The sequence below is a fragment of the Prionailurus bengalensis genome, chromosome A1, assembly GCF_016509475.1.
Source record: "Prionailurus bengalensis isolate Pbe53 chromosome A1, Fcat_Pben_1.1_paternal_pri, whole genome shotgun sequence".
NCBI classification, from domain to species: Eukaryota; Metazoa; Chordata; class Mammalia; order Carnivora; family Felidae; genus Prionailurus; species Prionailurus bengalensis.
In genome coordinates this window covers 214622364-214641449 of record NC_057343.1, presented here as the reverse complement: position 1 = coordinate 214641449, position 19086 = coordinate 214622364, and the positions used below count along the sequence as shown (strand labels likewise).

General features: G+C 38.4%; 1 protein-coding gene and 2 pseudogenes across 1 annotated transcript in view; 2 read left to right on the top strand and 1 right to left on the bottom strand.

Moving 5' to 3' along the window:
• ZFR (zinc finger RNA binding protein) overlaps positions 1 to 19086 on the bottom strand; it is an 86228-nt gene that overhangs the window by 9323 nt on the left and 57819 nt on the right.
• LOC122494890 lies at positions 4785 to 5290 on the top strand (annotated as a pseudogene).
• Positions 14691 to 15103, top strand: LOC122494895 (annotated as a pseudogene).

The following is a 19086-nucleotide window of genomic DNA, read 5'->3' as shown; positions in this document are numbered from 1 at the left end:
CAGAATACTGCATCACCTCCACCCAACCCCCGCAAAAAACCTCCATATCCACCAGCTATCATTATCCATTTTCCCTTTTCTCCAACCCCTGGCAACCAGTAAACCACTTTTTATTTCTACAGATTTGTCTTTCTGGACATTTCACACAAATGGAACAAATATAAAATATGGCCTTCTGCATTTTGTGATAGTTTTTACTGAAATTTAAAAAGTATGACCACCAATACAATATTCAAAGAAACTAAACAGATTGAAACTACAATAAAATCCTTAAAATGATAACGAAGCTGGGGCACCTGGGTGGCTCAGTTGGTTGAACATCTGGCTCTTGATTTTGGCTCAGGGCATGATCTCAAGCTTCCTGAGATCAAGCCTGCGCTGGACTCTGTGCTGACAGCATGGAGCATGCTTGAGATTCTCTCTCTCCACCCCTCTCCCACTTGCTCTCTCTCAAAACAAATAAACATTAAAAAAATGATAATGAATGAATTACTGGGACCTCATCAAAATAAAAAGCTTCTGCACAGCGAAGGAGACAATCAGCAAAACTAAAAGGCAACTGACGGAATGGGAGAAGATATTTGCAAACGACATAGCAGATAAAGGGTTAGTATCCAAAATCTATAAAGAACTTATCAAACTCAACACCCAAAAAACAAATAATCCAGTGAAGAAATGGGCAAAAGACATGAATAGACACTTCTCCAAAGAAGACATCTGGATGGCCAACTGACGCATGAAAAAATGCTCAACATCACTCAGCATCAGGGAAACACAAATCAAAACCACAATGAGATACCACCTCACACCTGTCAGAATGGCTAACATTAACAACTCAGGCAACAACTGATGTTGGCTAGGATGCGGATAAAGAGGATCTCTTTTGCATTGTTAGTAGCAATGCAAGCTGGTGCAGCCACTCTGGAAAACAGTATGGAGGTTCCTCAAAAAACTGAAAACAGAACTACCCTATGACCCAGCAATTGCACTACCAGGTATGTATCCAAGGGATACAGGTGCGCTGTTTCAAAGGGACACGTGCACCCCAATGTTTATAGCAGCACTATCAACAATAGCCAAAGTATGGAAAGAGCCCAACTGTCCATCGATGGATGAATGGATAAAGAAAATGTGGTGTATATATATATACAATGAAGTATTACTCGGTAATCAAAAAGAATAAAGTCTTGCCATTTGCAACTACATAGATGGAACTAGAGGGTATTATGCTAAGCAAAATTTGTCAGTCAGAGAAGGACAAATATCATATGACTTCACTCATATGAGGACTTTAAGATACAAAACATATGAACATAAGGGAAGGGAAGCAAAAATAATATAAAAACAGGGAGGGGAACATAACAGAAGAGACTCTTAAATATGGAGAACATACAGAGGGTTGCTGGAGGGGTTGTGGGAGGGGGGATGGGCAAAATGGGCAAGGGGCACTAAGGAATCTACTCCTGAAATCACTGTTGCACTATATGCTAACTAATTTGGATGTAAATTTAAAAAAAAATTAAAAAAAAGAAAAAAATCAAAACAAAACAAAAATAATGAAGCTGAAAATACCTTAGTCAGAATCTATTTTTGTGTACCTAAAATGCTTATGAAGTTATATAATCTGAGATTTACCATATCAACCTATTCACCCTAAGGCCATTAGTCAGATGGTTTTTTTTTTTTTAATAATGTTTTTATTTATTTTTGAGAGAGACAGAGTGCAAAGAGGGGAAGGGCAGAGAGAGAGAGAGAGAGGGAGACACAGAACGTGAAGCAGGCTCCAGGGTCTGAGCTATCAGCACAGAGCCCAAGAACTCGTGAACAGTGAGAGTCGGAGGCTTAACTGAGCCACCCAGGCGCTGCATTAGTCAGATTTTTAAAAAAAATTTAAAAATGTTTTAATTTTATTTTTGAGAGACAGAGACACAGTGAGAGCAGGGGAGGGGCAGAGAGAGATGGAGACAGAATCTGAAGCAGGCTCCAGCCTCTGAGCTGTCAGCGCAGAGCCCGACGTGGGGCTTGAACTCAGACTGCAAGATCATGACCTGAGCTGAAGTCAGATGCCCAACCAACTGAGCTACCCAGGTGCCCCTGCATTAGTCAGATCTTTAAATAGCAATAACTAAAAAGTCTGGACATGTGGAGAAGTAACCCCAAACAAATTAGGAATAAATTATAAGAGAGTTGGAAATTTAAAGAGACAGTACACAATTAACAGGTACAAAAATAATAGCTGGCAGCATGAGACACTGATTAACAAAAATGAAAATAATGAATGTTCATATGATAAATGCAAATCACAATGAAAAAAATTAAGATGGTTCAGTTTACTCAGAAGAATGCAGGAAGATGTTCAAGCATTTTGTTTAAAGATTGTCATTTAGAAATTTTTAGAATTTTAGGGGTGCCTGGGTGGCATGGCTCAGTCAGTTAAGAGTCTGACTTCAGCTCAGGTCATGATCTCACGGTTTGGGAGTTCAAGCCCCACATTGGGCTCTGAGCTGAGAGCAAGGAGCCTGCTTGGGATGCTTTCTCTCCCTCTCTCTGTCCCTCCCCCACTTGCTCTCTATTCTCTCTCAAAATAAATAAAAATAAACCTAAAAAATTTTTGAGAATTCTAAGGAATCAGCTTCAGTTACTCAGACAACTCTATGAATGTGTAATAAATGGCTCTCCTTTTTTAGACAAATCAAGTACTATTTTAAGATGTTCACCAGACTGTGAAATCATTGAGAAGATCAATGTCATTTATTTTGTCCTGTGCCTAGCATAAGTAGCCAACATGTAGAAATTACTCAATATATATTTAGGAAACAAAATGCTTTTGAAAATAATGTGAGAACAGTCCTGGTCATAAGAGAAATTACAGGTGGTAATTATCAAAATTCCTGATGCTGTGCTCAAAATACAACACTGAGTTACAAAATATGCAGCTTTCACAAATATAGGTGACCCTTGAATAACATGTGTTTGACTGGTGTGGGTTCACCAATACATGGATTTTGTAAAAATAAATATATTAGATGGGTACCAGGCTGGCTCAGGCAGTAAAGCATGCTCTTGATCTCAGGGTTGTGAGTTTGAGTCCTACATTAAGTGTGGAGATCACTTAAAAATAAAAATCTTTAATAAATAAGTAGGACAATATTTTGGACATTTGTGATAATTTGAAAAGACAGATGAGGGGCACCTCAGTGGCTCGGTCAGTTGAGCATCTGACTCTTGTTATCGGCTTGGGTCATGATCTCATGGTCATGGGATTGAGCCCTGTGTTGGGTTCCATGCTGGGTGGGGAGCCTGCCTGGGATTCTCTGTCCCTTCCCCGCTCCCTCTCTCAAAATAAATAACATCAACATTAACGACAACAAGATGAATGTAGCCTTGATATATCAAAAGAATTTAAGAAAAGTTAGGCATTACTATAAGAACAAAGGATGTAATATATACAACATACAAAATGTGTTAATGGACTGTGTTATTTGTAAAGCTTCCTATGAAGAGCAGGCTATTCGTAGTTAAGTTTTTGGGCAGTCAAAAGTTGTACATGAATTTTTAACTGTGTGGGGATTGGTGCCCCTAACCCCTACATTGTTCAAGGGTCAACTGTACCTCACACTTTTAATAAGTACTTTTAGAAAATGTTAAGAGAAAAAAAGTATTAAATAATCAGCTGTAGTCTTGGTATGTCAAGACACAGGGTGTGTTTCAAGTAATTCAAAGTTTTATCAAAATCCACTTATTAACCTTGAAAAGTGAGGATTTATGATTTATACTTGCAAATAAAGGTATGGACTAATTAAAAACCAAGAAGGAAATAAATCACTTGTGGAAAACCAAAGTCAATATATAAATACCCACAATAAAACTAGGTCAACGATCTGCCTTCTGAGATCATTTGCTATGAAGCAAGCAATTTAAAAATATTAATTTTCGGGGTGCCTGGGTGGCTCAGTCGGTTAAGCGGCCGACTTTGGCTCAGGTCATGATCTCGCGGTCTGTGAGTTCGAGCCCCGCGTCGGCCTCTGTGCTGACAGCTCAGAGCCTGGAGCCTGTTTCAGATTCTGTGTCTCCCTCTCGCTGACCCTCCCCTGTTCATGCTGTCTCTGTCTCAAAAATAAAATAAAAACGTTAAAAATATATATATATATTAATTTTCTTCAGAACATGGTTATTTTCTAAATTTTTTTTTTCAACGTTTATTTATTTTTGGGACAGAGAGAGACAGAGCATGAACGGGGGAGGGGCAGAGAGAGAGGGAGACACAGAATCGGAAACAGGCTCCAGGCTCTGAGCCATCAGCCCAGAGCCCGACGCGGGGCTCGAACTCACGGACCGCGAGATCGTGACCTGGCTGAAGTCGGACGCTTAACCGACTGCGCCACCCAGGCGCCCCGGAACATGGTTATTTTCTAAGCAAATGTCTATAGTTGGGAAAGCAACAAAAATAGTATGCACGTGGTTTATAAACTCTGAAATGTATGCATCTGAAAGTAAAAAGTAAACATTAAAGATGAACAGAATCAAGAGAAATAATATTTAGATTATAAAGAATCTTGGTAGCTGAAGCTATGGAGAGAGAAAAGCTCTCCATATTAAATGATTTGAGATCTACAATTTTAATATTTGCTTTAAAAGCCACTTGTGGGGGGAGGGGCTCCTGGGCGGCTTAGTCAGTTAAGTGTCTGACTCTTGGTTTCAAGTCAGGCCATGATCTCATGACTCATGAGTTCAAGCCCCGCATCAGGCTCTGTGCTGATAGCGCAAAGCCTACATGGGATTCCCTCTCTCTGCCTCTCCCTTGCTTGCTTGTTGTCTCCCTCTCTCAAAATAAATAAACAAACTTTTACACACATACACTCATGGGTTCCTTTCTGGCATTCAAGATGTTGAAGTGAGGATGTGGTGGGTCCTTCAGTGTGAAATTCTGGATTTCCCTAGGTCTTCTAGTAGGAGCCATGATCAACTGCTGACAACACAGGAACCAAAAAACTGTGTATCATCTCTGTGAAGGAGATCAAGCAACGACTGAACAGACTTTTCACTGCTGTTGTGGGTGACATGGTGATGGCCACAGTGAAGAAAGGCAAAAGATGGTGTGTTTTTCTATTTTGAAGATAACAGAAGGGTCACAGTAAACAATAAAGGTGAAATGATAGGTTCTGCTATCACAGGAGGAGCTGCCAAAGAGTGTGCAGACTTGTGGCCCAGGATTTCATCCAATGCTGGCAGTATTGCATGTTTCTTTGGTGTATTGTTTAAAAAAAAAAAAAAATTATTTGCCCCATAACCCAAACCACTTATGAAGCCTGTTTTTCCTTCTCATCTCTAGTTGTACTAATTAGGCTGACAATGTGGCAAGCACCATGCTAAGCACTTTATTTTTTATGCTAAGCACTTTATTTTTATTTTTCTAAATGTTTATTTAAAAAGAATTTTTTTAAGTTTGTTTATTTTTGAGAGGGTGAGACAGAGCACAAGCGGGGGAGGGGCAGAGAGAAGGAGACACAGAATCTGAAGCAGGCTCTAGGCTCCGGTCAAGTGTTCAGCACAGAGCCCCACATGGGGCTTGAACCCACAAACTGTGAGATCATGACCTGAGACGAAGTCGGTCACTTAACCAACTGAGCCACCATACGCCCATATTTATTTTTGAGAGAGAGAGGGAGAGCGAGCGAGAGCGAGCGCGTGCACGCAAGTAGGGGAGGGGCAGAGGGAGAGGGAGACACAGAATGTGAAGCAGGCTCTAGGCTCTGAGCTATTAGCACAGAGCCAGATGCGGAACTTGAACCTACCAAAGGTGAGATCATGACCGGAGCCGAAGTTGGATGCTTAACCGACTGAACCACACAGGTGTCCCATGTGCTAATAAGCACTTTAAATGCATAATTTAATTTAATCCTCATAACTAGATGCTACTATACCTGAATTTTAAAGACTGGGGGGAAAATCTTAAAGACGTTAAATAACTTGTCCAAGGTTATGCAGCTAAACTGTAAAAATTAGGTTGAGATTTGAACCCAGGTCTGATTTAAAATGTTTTTGTTTTTACAAACCACAACTATATTGCAATATATATCCTTTATCAATGGGTGATCCAGACCAGTTAACTAGTTTCCTTGGATATTAGTTTCTTTTTCTTTTTAAAGATTTAATTAAGCAAGCAGGCTTCATACCTAGTGTGGACCCCAATATGGGGCTTGAACTCAGAACCCTGGGATCAAGACTTGAGATCAATAGTCAGATACCCAACCAACTGAGCCACCTAGGCCTCCCTAAAAGATTTTACGTAGTCTCTACACCCAATGTGGGGTCCAAACTCACAACTCTAAGATCAAGAGTCGCACATTCCACTGACTGAGCCAGCCAAGTGTCCCACTGACTTAAAAAAACATCTTCTGAGACTGTGAGAACACAGATACTTTCATTTGGTGGCAAAGTAAACGGGTAAACCCCTTTTTAGCATACAACTGACAAGCTCAAAGATTTACAATAGGGCTATTATATTTAATGTAAGCACAATCTAACACTAGGAAGTCTGGTTATATAACAGAAATAATAGTAGTTATCCTCTTTATTAAAACTAATGCTTACTGAGTACTTATTATAAACTAAGCACTATTCTAAGCTCTTATGTACATTAACCAATGTAAATTCCCACAATCACCGTTTAGGGGCAGATAGGACTATTATTCCCATTTGACAGATGAAGATGTTAGTAATAATAAAATAGGACTTTATGAATATCATTTACAACAAGCAACTGTATACACAAAATCCATTTCTATATTCTAGTTGACACAGGTTAATATTGATACATGCATGACAGACTTTCATTCCCATGTCCATTTGCAGGATATTGTATTTTTGTATTACATTTATGCAGTAACACCTCATTTCAGACTCAACAATTCTTGGTAAAAAATTGTCATGTCTTGTGAGAATAATTTTTTTACAGCTTTTGATGATTAGGGGGTACATGTGTAGATGGTTTAAGTAGATGGTTTTTGTTGGGGGGTAGCTAAGTGCTACATTATTATTTTTAAACTAAAGTGAATGAGACAATACCCTTCAAGTGTAATTTGCTGATTCTTTTACAAGCTAAGACAATGTTATTTCTTCGCCCTGAATGTCAGTGTCCTATCATTTAAAAACTCTTCACTGGTTCTAAATGTTACAGGCAGGGGGCACCTGGCTGGCTCAGTCAGTAGAGGATGTGACTCTTGATTTTAGGATGGCGAGTTTGATCAAACCCCATGTCGGGTGTAAAGATTACTTAAAAAAAAAAAAGTGATAGGAACTCTCTTACTATAAGCCACCACCACTAAAATCTAAATTACTTATATTCTTGGGAAAAAAAACACAACAAAATATGTAGAAAGAAATAATCACATATTTCAACAGCTATTTGAGCACAAAGCAGAAGAATTACGGCAGTTCCCTCAGCCTCTTTGAGAACTGTCCTTTAACATTTGGCAGATCATTCTTTTAAAAAGTGAGGTAGGGGCACCTGGGTAGCCTAGTCGGTTAAGCATCAGACTTTGCCTTGGGTCATGATCTCATGGTTTGTGAGTTTGAGCCCCTCGTCAGGCTCTGTGCTGACAGCTCAGAGCCTGGAACCCGCTTCATATTCTGTGTCTCCCTCTCTCTGCCTCACCCCCGTTTGTGTGCTGTTTCTCAAAAATGAATAAACGTTTAAAAAAAATTTTTTTTTTAATAAAAAAAAGAAGTGAGGGAAAATTCAGGGCGCCTGGGTGGTTCTGTCAGTTAAGCGTCTAACTCTTGATCTTGGTTCCAGTCAATCTCATGGTTCATGAGTTTGAGCCTCGTGTTAGGCTCTGTGCCAACAGCACAGGGCCTGCTTGGGATTCTCTCTCTCCCTCTCTGCCCCTCACCCACTTGCTCTCAAAAATAAATACATACAAGTTTTTAAAAAGAAAGGTAAAGGGGCGCCTGGGTGGCGCAGTTGGTTAAGCGTCCGACTTCAGCCAGGTCACGATCTCGCACTCCGTGAGTTCGAGCCCCGCGTCAGGCTCTGGGCTGATGGCTCAGAGCCTGGAGCTTGTTTCCGATTCTGTGTCTCCCTCTCTCTCTGCCCCTCCCCCGTTCATGCTCTGTCTCTCTCTGTCCCCAAAAAAATAAATAAATGTTGAAAAAATAAAATTTTTTTTTTAAAAAGGTAAAAGTCACATAATATAAAATCAAGTACTTTAAAGTGAATAATTCACTATGTTGTGCAACTAACACCTCTAATTCAAAACATTGCCATAATTTCAGAGTAAAACTTCTTATCCATTAAGTAGTTTCTCCCATTTCCTCTTTCCCCCCATGTCTCTGGAAGCCCATCAATTTGCATTCTGTCTGTATGTATTTGTTTATTCTGGATATTTCACACAAATGTAATCACATAATGTGACCTTTTGTGTCTAAGGCTTCCTTCACTTCACACAGTATTTTGGAGGTTCATCTATGTTGTGACAGGTTATTCTTTTTATAAAATATTCCTTAACTTCATATATACTGTTCATAAATATATAATAAACATTAAAAAAAAATCATATGTCTTTTGTAAATTATACCACAGTATACCATTATAGAGGTATACCATTCGAAAAGAGGTTGAGATACCACATAGCAACACTGATGCCAGGCCAACCTGACAACAGCTCTGTCTTTTCTTTACTTCATCACCATGGGTTTAGGACAAAAGAACTACTCTGAAAGCAAAGTACCATTTCAGTACTCACTGTAGTGGTAAATGAAAGCCTAAAAGCAGGCACTGTTACTTAAAGATTTACTCAAATAATCTGAATGCTAAATAAAACTAAAGATAATAAAGTTCATAAAAAATTTCAAATTTCTTTTATGAAATCAAGAAAAGTTACTCTTTGCTTAAGGTGACAGCACAAACCCAAACTTCACCATCTCTGGCCCAAAACATGATTAAGAAATATGTTACAACACATACCACCCAAGCAAAAATGTAACAGCTTCAACCAAAAACAGAGGAAAAGGTCAGTGAAAGAACTTTCCAAGAAATTGCAGGCCTTGGGCAACTCTCCATGTAGCTCCCAACTTGGTTCTCTAGACAGAAGATGGGGGTGGGGGTGGCAGTTGAGTGAGAAAACTCCAAAAAATTTTAGCAATAACTTTCCAACCCAGAGAGGTTGGAAAGATATAACAAGTCATATTGAAGGTAATTCCAGAAGAAATTTTCCTAAATGTAAAAACCCCTTTTCCTTCTACCTCCCCTTCCATCTTAACAGAGAAAGGAAAAGAGTAGAATTCACCATCCTGAAGACTCTTGCAGAAAGGAGGAAGGAAAGAACAAGAAGAATCCTAATTATCCACATATAATTATCTCTAAATAGACATTTGGCTAACATGTAGATAAAAAAGAAAAAAAAGATCTTTCAAAGGAGTAAGGGTAGGAAAAATGTATTACCAAGGATGGCTGTAAACTCTCAAGTGTCCCAAAGTGGCATCACATACCCAAATACTCTGTTGGTTCAGGGAAATGGAAGTAGTTTCTACAAGGAGAAGGTAAATAGGCTTGGAGCGGGGGTGGGGGTAGGGGTGGGGAAGAGAGCAGATTCTGCATAGGCGAAAAAGCTCTAGGTGTCCACCCTGGGTTTGAACACTAAAGACTGAACTGTGTCAATGGAATCTACCTCACACAATAGCACAGCACATTCAACCAAGATGTAGTGGAGAGCACAGCCTATGTCTGGAATAAGGCTGGATACAGCAAATCCATATATCTTTCCAATAAATAATCCTCAAAGCAGAGCTCACAGGAGAAGAAAAAGAAACGGATTTTAAAAGGCACAGACAGATTCAAAGACAATTCTTGTTTGGATGTCTCAGCACAAAAACAATTTTGTAATCAAACTGACAACTAAGGAGAAGAAAAAACAAAAACAAACTAGGGGCGCCTGGGTGGCGCAGTTGGTTAAGCGTCCGACTTCAGCCAGGTCACGATCTCGCGGTCCGGGAGTTCGAGCCCCGCGTCGGGCTCTGGGCTGATGGCTCGGAGCCTGGAGCCTGTTTCCGATTCTGTGTCTCCCTCTCTCTCTGCCCCTCCCCGGTTCATACTCTGTCTCTCTCTGTCCCAAAAATAAATAAACGTTGAAAAAAAAAAAATTTAAAAAAAAAAATAAAAAAAAAAACAAAAACAAACTAGACATGACATCTCTATATTTGGGTGGAATGTACCATGAAAAACAGAGATGAAAAATCTATTCTCAGAACTGAGTGATGTTGATGTGTCGATACAGGTTCACTGCTTGTAACTAATGTACCCCTCTGGTGAGGAATATTGACAGGGAGGGAGTGAACATGTGAGAGCAGAAGATCCAAAAACTACTCTAAAAAATTAATGTCTATTAAAAAAAAAATTTAAAAACCTGCTGTGGAAGCGCCTGGTTGGCTCAGTCAGTTCAGCGTCCGATCTCACATTATGTGGGTTTGAGTCCTGCATCAACTCTGTGCTGACAGTGAGGGGCCTGCTTGGGATTCTCTGTCTCCTTTTCTCTCTCTGCCCCTGCCTGCTCTTTCTCTCAAAAATAAATAAACTTAACAACAACAAAAAACCTGTTCTGAAAGAATCTCTCTGCTAACATTCTGAGTTGTAAGAGAGAACCTGATCAGCAAAAAGCCAACAAAATTAAGAACTCAAAGTTGAGATGAAAAGATTAGAGCTAATAAATAAAGCACACTGAAACATAACATTATTACAGAATAAATGAATTATAAATAGTAAATAAAAATACAACATAACTGAAAACCAAGGTACTACCGAAGAGACAATCATAGGGATACAAGAGGAAAGAGAACAAGACTTAAGATAATTACGAAGATGAAAGATATGCAAGACAAAGGCAATCCAACGTAAGGAAACCTGGTTTCCCTAAAATAGAGAATCCTATTAATCAGAGGGGAGCCTGGATGGCTCAGTTAGTTAAGTGTCTGACTCATCATTTCAGCTCAGGTCACAATCTCAGGGTTCGAGAGTTTGAGCCCTGGTCAGGCTCTGTGCTGACAGCAAGGAGCCTGCTTCTCTTCCTGGCCTGCTCCCTCTTAAAAGAAATAAACTTTAAAAAAATTAAAAAAAAAAAATTAGACATAATGGAAGATTATTTCTCCCCTAACTGAAAGAAAAACCAAATCTCCAGGACAAAAGGACATAAAGATTTAAAAAAAAAAAAAATGCTGATATTAAACAATAGATTCCAAGACATAATTTGGTTAAGGTAATGATATGGAAGAATAAAGAAACAATTCTTTCAATAGCCTGTAAAAAAAACGTCAGGGCAAAAAAATTAGGCTGAATTTAGATTTACCAATACACAATGCTGGAAAATAGTGGAGCAAAACTAAAAATGGAGAGAGGAAAAACTGTGACCTAACAATGAATTTCTCATTAAAGTAATGGCGATTGGCAGAGATTCTCAAATGTGAGAAATTTTTAAAAACTTACACATCTTTTGATAAAAACTATTTGATGATAAAATGCAGTCAATCAGGAAATGAAAAGGCAAAGCCCCAGTAAAAAGACCTAGTGGTTGGCATTGAACCATTAAAATATAGAACATTAAACAAGCACACAGAATATGGCTACAGAAGGTAAATGTAGTTATTTTTACACTTTTAAAATTTAAAACGCGTAACTGTGTAAATTGACCTGTTTTCTAAATGGAATCAGTATATATTAAGATAAGTTAATCAAGAAACAGGTGTAAATACATTAAAGAAATAAATGGAATGAACAAAAGAAATAAGAAACCCAAGAAGGAAGGGGTAAGGGGAGGATGTATAAGTGATCATTTTCTCAGCTTTTATAGGTGAGAGGTTGGCAGATATTATCTAAAACTGTTAAAAGAGATAGATGAATAAGAATAGTATATAAAACAGAAGGGCAACAATTAATAGTCAAAAAGAAAAAAATTCACACATAAAAGGGACAAGAAAAGAATAAGAATTATGGTAAAGCACAGAAGAAAACAAAGGAAACACGAAATACACTCCTACTAGACAAATGCTAACGAAAAGAAAACTAGAGTTTCAATATTAATCAATGAACAAGGCTTATTAACTCTCAGCAGAAAGTGTTAAAACGGGGGGCCCTTTACGCCTGGGTGGCGCAGTCGGTTAAGCGTCCGACTTCAACCAGGTCACGATCCTGCGGTCTGTGGGTTCGAGCCCCGCGTCAGGCTCTGGGCTGATGGCTCAGAGCCTGGAGCCTGTTTCCGATTCTGTGTCTCCCTCTCTCTCTGCCCCTCCCCCATTCATGCTCTGTCTCTCTCTGTCCCAAAAAAATAAATAAACGTTGAAAAAAAAAATTAAAAAACAAAAACAAAAACGGGGGGCCCTTTATAATGGGAAAGGGTTCATATTCACAATGACAAAACTATATTACTGCAACAAAACAGTAAAGCACAAACTATAGGAAACAGAAACACAATAGAAATAGCGGATTTTAATTCTTTCATCAATCCATGGATAAACAAAGTAGACAAAATATATGTAAGGAAAAATATAGAAAGATGATTAAACTGAACTAAGGAGTGAATGTTGTTTGCTGTAACTTTTTTTTAAATTTTTTTTTTTTAACATTTATTTTTTGAGACAGAGAGAGACAGAGCATGAACAGGGGAGGGCCAGAGAGAGGGAGACACAGAATCTGAAACAGGCTCCAGGCTCTGAGCTGTCAGCACAGAGCCCTACGTGGGGCTCGAACTCACGGACCGCGAGATCATGACCTGAGCCAAAGTCGGCCGCTTAACCGACTGAGCCACCCAGGCGCCCCGCTGTAACTTTTTAAAAAATATTGATTTATTTTGAGAGGGAGGGATAGAGAGAAAGGAGAACAGGGGGAGAGGCAGAGAAAAGAGAATTCCAAGCAGGCTCAATGCTGTCAGCACAGAGCTGGGCGCAGGGCTCAATCTCATGAACTGTAAGATCATGACCTGAGCCGAAATCAAGAGTTGTCCCTTAACTGGCTGAGCCACCCAGGTGCCCCAATATCTTACTGAGAACACCTCTTTAACATGCCCATATAGATTATAAAAATGGTATATATCAGACTGCAAAGCAGAACTTTAAATTCTAAAAACTGTAAATAGAATACCTTTATCAGATTACAATGCTATAAAAACTAGAGCTTATTTACAGAAATAAAAGCAACCCTCCTTCAATCACAATGAATTCAAAAATTCCCTCAAAACTACTCTTTGCTTAAAGACCATGTGAAGACAAATTTCAGATTACATAGAAAATAAAAAGAAAATATTACATATATAGCCAAAATCTGTGTTAAAACCTCTACATAATTAAAGAGTGAATGAGAGTGGGGGGATGGGTGAAATAGGTGATAGGGATTAAGGAGTGTACCTGTCTTGATGAGCACTGGGTGATGTATAGAATTGTTAAATCACTCCATTGTACACCTGAAACTAATATTACACTGTATGTTAACTATACTGGAATTAGAATTAAAGACAGTGAATGAAACAAGTACCCATCTCAAAAAGTTTGTAAAAGAACAATAAAATAACCCCCCACCCAAAAAATATAAAGAGATGAAATTAGAAATAAATAGGGAAATGGTAGATCTGGCAAATAAACCCAAGGAGCTGATTCTTTGGGGACAGGAAAAAATAATATGAAAAGTAAACCACTGCCTAAATAAGACATTTTTAAATGTCAAAATACTGACATTCTGGTGTGTTATAAATAATCAAAAAATTGGTGTATTTTTGTTATATGTACACGATTTCAAAAGATCAGCCATCAGGTGAAATAGCCTCAAGGGCACCTGGGTGGAGAGGACTGAAGTTAAAGGAAGCAGAAAGCAAAATGATGATGTATAGGGCATATATTTTTATACACTAAAAACCTGAGGGGCACCTGGGTGGCTCACTTGGTTGGGATTTTGACATCAACTTAGGCCATAATCTCGTAGTTCATAAATTCGAGCCTTGCACTGGGCTCTGCACTGACAGCTCAGAGCCTAGAGCCTGCTTCGGATTCTGTGTTTCCCTTTCTCTTTGCCCCTCCCCTGCTCTCTGTCTCAAACTAAATAAGTAACCATTTTGGGGGCGCCTAGGTGGCTCAGTCAGTTAAGCTTCCCACTTCTGCTCAGGTCATGATCTCAGGGTTTGTGAGTTCAAGCCTCCCACCGTGCTCTGTGCTGACAGCTCACAGCCTGGAGCCTGCTTCGGATTCTGTGTTTCCCTCTCTCTCTACCCCTTCCCTGCTCTTTCTCTCAACAATAATAAACATTAAAAAAATATGAAGTTAGGTAATGCTTAATACAATTTTATATTAAAATACATTAAGAATTTTGTGAATTCTGACCACATATAAATACTGAAACAGTCATTCATTTTGCTCTTATATGCTAACTACAACTGTTGGCTAGTGTGATCAATCAAAAGGAGAATTACAAAGAAACAAAATAATAAAGATGCTGCAAGTACTTAAACCCTGAGACAGCAAAATTCTATCATGTAAAAATCTGAATATCTAGCTGAATTGGTCAATTTTTCTAGGAAAATGGAAGTTGCCAAAATGAAGCTCAGGAGAGAGAAAAATTAGACTAATTAATCAACAGAAAAAATTGAGAAAATGCTACCCCATTTCTTGAAAGACACTGGGAAATAGGTGGCTGCTGCTCTTTGAGCTTCACAATGTCACCCAAGGACAAAAAGAAAGATGGCAGAAAGTTGGCCAAAAAAGACAAAGACTCAATGAATGAATCGGGCCCAAAAAGAAGTGGCCCAAAGGCAAAATTTGGGACAAGCTCAATAGATAACCTGGTTTTGTTCGACAAAGCAACATATGACACTCTGTAAGGAAGTTCCCAACCATAAGGTTGTAACTCCAGCTTCAGTCTGTTGTCTCAGACTGAAGATTTGAGTTTTCTTGGCCAGGGAAGCCCTTTAGGAGCTGGTTAGTAAAGAACTTACTAACTGGTTTCAAAGCACAGAGCTCAAGTAATTTACACCAGAAGCACCAAGGGTGGAGATGTCTCAGCTGCTGGTGAACACGCATGAAGAGATCTCACCAAATGAACATTTTGGAAAATAAAAATTTATTAAATTAAAAAGAGAGAGAGATTGGAAAACAGTATCATCAAATGACAGTAGTAGTTTGATCCTATTAAAACTGTTTCAGAGTTCAGAGAAAGAATAAAAGGTTCCAGATTGTTTTTATACCATTAGTGCATTCTTTATTCTAAATCTGAAAACAAGGATAAAAATAAAACTAGAAAAAAATTTTATCACCAAAAAAATCCTAAACAGACCATCAGCAAACAGAATTTAATAGTTCATTAATATTCTCATATATATGAGAATCACCCCTGGAACGCAAAGTTAGCTCAATATGAGATAGTTTATTTGTATTATATACAATATTGAACAGACTGAAAGGAGAAAAACTATACATTTAGGTCAATAAACCCTGAAAAATTATCTGGTAAAGTTCAATTTCCATTCCTGCTTCTTTTTTTATTTACTTTTTGTTTTTAAGTAGGCTTCATGCCCAGTGGGGAGCCCAATGTAAGGCCTGAACTAACAACCCAGAACTGAGATCAAGAGTCAGACGCTTAACCTACTGAGCCACCCAGGTGCCCCTCTTTACTTTTTTTTTTCCATCTAAGTTCCATGCCCAATGTGGGGCTTGAACTTATAACCCCAAGATCAATAGTCACATGCTCTACAATAAAAGGCTAATCATCATGTTAATTAGTACATTTCACACCTAGAAGCACTTTTTTTCCTTTTTCCAAGAAGCATTTTCAATGCATGTATGAACACAGCATGCATGTAAAGTATTATTATATTCCCTATTTATTCTACAAGTATCAATTAGAAAAGAGAAAGAAAGCAAAATATCATTTATAGTTATGTTTCTAAGATTAGAAAACCCAAAAATATCATATGAAAAAAATATTACAAATAAAGGAATGCAGTCAAGTGGCAGGTTGCAAAATTAATACCAAAAGTTAATAGCTTTTATATACACAACAACCGGAAAATAAAATGTGAAGGGGGGAGGAAAAAAAAAAACCTCTAAAAGATTAAATATGTAGGTACAAACAAACCAAACCAAAATTTAACATGCATACAACCTATTCAAATCTGAGCAGGTATGTAAAATTAACTTCAGCAAGCAGGATATCACATACTCTCGGCCAAGAAGAGTCAGTATTATAAAAGTGATATTCCCCAAACTAATTTATTAATTCAGTGAAGTACTACTTAAAAAACATCATGAGAACTTTGGAGAAACTGAACAAAGCTGTAGTAAAGTTCATTTGGAAAAACAAACATATAAGAAAAGCCAGAGAAATTCTTCTGTGCAAGACGATGTTTACAATGAGGGGCAGAAATAAAATGGGGGCAGAGAATAGCCTGGGTGCTCAGTCCCTTGAGTGTCTGATTTCAGCTCAGGTTATGATCTCACGGTTTGTGGGTTAGAGCCTATAAGGGATCACCGCTGTCAGCACAGAGCCTGCTTTGGATCCTCTGCACCCCCCTTTCCTGCTCATGTTCTCTCTCATAAACAGGTAAACATTAAAAAAAATTTTTTTTAAACATACTCTGAAGCTTTAATAGTTAAGAGTTCAGTACTATAGAAGAAAACAAAACAGTCAGACTGAGTAATAAAAGACAACTGCCAAAATGGACCCACAAAAAAAGGAACTCTGGTTTAGGACAGTTTCTCAACCTCAGTACTACTGATAAAGGAAAATGTCTCCTGGAGGGCAAAACTGCCCCTGCCTGAGAACCAGTGGTTTATGAATAATGGTGGTATTTCAAACTGGGGGTTGGGATAACAGATTTCACTGTTAAATTGTTAAATCGTACTGGAATAATTGGCAATTGGTCTGAAAAAGCATTTAGCTAACTCCACTTATGATTTTAAATGATTATTTAAAATTATTTTTAATTGTGTTAAGTCATATGTGTATATTTTGTCTTGGTAAAATTAAACATTACAGATCTCTATTATAATCATCCCTTTCTCTTACTCCTCAGAGATAAGTGCTTTAATTTTAAGTTGATATATAGCTTTCTCAAAGCTTTTGTTATGTATTAAAAAATATGTAATACACACTTGTGGAAAACGTAATTTTTTAAAAGTTTATTTGAGAGCAAGCGTGAGTGGGGGAGGGACAGAGAGAATCCCAAGCAGGTTCTATACCTGCCAATGGGAGCCCGATGGGGGCTCAAACCCATGAACCGTGAGAACAGACCTGAGCTGAAATCGAGCAGGATGCTCAACCGACTGAGCCACCAGGTGCCCCAAAATATAATTTGATTGTGGGGAGGACGGCGGGAGGCTTCAGAGGAAAGCATGTGTGAACTTTTTTTTTAAGTTTATTTATTTCGAGGGGAGCCTGGGTGGCTCAGTCGGTTGAGCATCCGACTTCGGTTCAGGTCATGATCTTGCAGTTTGCTTAGGTTTCTGTGTTTCCCTCTCTTTGCCCCTGCCCTGCACATGCTCTATCTCTCAAAAATAAATGTTAAAAAAAAATGAAAGTTTATTTATTTTGATGGGGGGAGAGGCAGAGAGCGAGAAAGAAAGAGAATCTCAAGCAGGCTCCATTCTGTCAGCGTGCAGCCCGACCTTGGGCTTGATCTCGACTTTGGGCTTGACTTCGAGAACTTTGAGATCATGACCTAAGATAAAATCAAGAGTCTGACGCTTAACTGACTGAGCTACCTAGGTGCCCTATAATATATAACCTAAAATACAAGAGGATTTTATAAATAGAATAAGCAAAACCCAGAAGTCATAAAAGATCAATGGATTAGAATTTACAAAAATTTTAAAACTCTGATACAGCAAAAATGATCATATAGTTAAAAAATAGATAAAAAACTGGAAAAAATAATTTTTGTTACAGATAAGGGCTATTTTCTTATAAAAAAGAGTTGATATAAATTATTAAGAAAATGTTGAGTAACAATGGAACTGCAAATTAAGAAAAAATAATTACAAGTGCCAGCAATCACTCAACTCACTTAAAGAAATGTAAATAACCACATGTGAAGTAACCAGTTGAGCTGAAGTTGACCCTAAAAAACGTAAATAAAAAATGAGACACCATTTTGTATTTATTATATTGTTAAGAAATGTGATGATATCCCAGAGTTAGTGAGGGTGTGAAGGAAATGATCAATCCAACAGTTTTTGGATGTTTTCAATGATCCAACTTTCTGATAAATGATTGGCACATGTTCTTTGACCTTGGAATTCTAGCCCTAACAATTTATCACATGAACATAGTACTTAACAAAAGCTTGATAGCAATATAATGAAGATTTAATGGGAAAACACTGCAAACAACCAAAATGTCTATCAAATGCATGCAGGTTAAATAAAATTTGGCATATCCATACAAAGGGAATACCGTGTAGTCAATGCAGAGAATAAGGTAGATTTGACTGTGACCTTCTCAAAGAGTTTCAAGATGCATTTTGTTAAGAAAAATCCGAATAATGTAAATAGCATAAACACCCCTGTGTTTATTTAAAAAATTACAGAAGTAAAGTAACCCAGGGGCACCTGGGTCAGTTGAACATCTGACTCTTGATCTTGGCTCAGGTCATGATTTCACGGTTCATGGGATCAGGCCCCACGTTGGGCTCTGCACTGTTGGTGCGGACCCTGCTTAGGATTCCCCCTCTCCCTCTCCCTTTCTGCCCCTCCCCCACCACGCGCATGCACTCTCTCTCTCTCAAAATAAATAAATAAACTTTTAAAAAATCTTAAAAAAAAAAAAAAAGTTCGGGCGCCTGGATGGCTCAGTTGGTTGGGCATCCTACTTTGGCTCAGGTCATGATCTGGCAGTTTGTGAGCCCACATCGGGCTCTGTGCGGACAGCTTGGAGCCTGGAGCCTGTTTCAGATCCTGCTGTCTCCCTCTCTCTCTCTCTCTCTCTCTGCTTCTCTTCCACTCACACTCTGTCTCTCTCCCTCTCTCAAAAATAAACAAACATTAAAAAAAAATTTAAAAAAAAAAAAAAAAGAAGAAGTAAAGTAACCTGGCTATTTAATTCTCACTAACCAACTC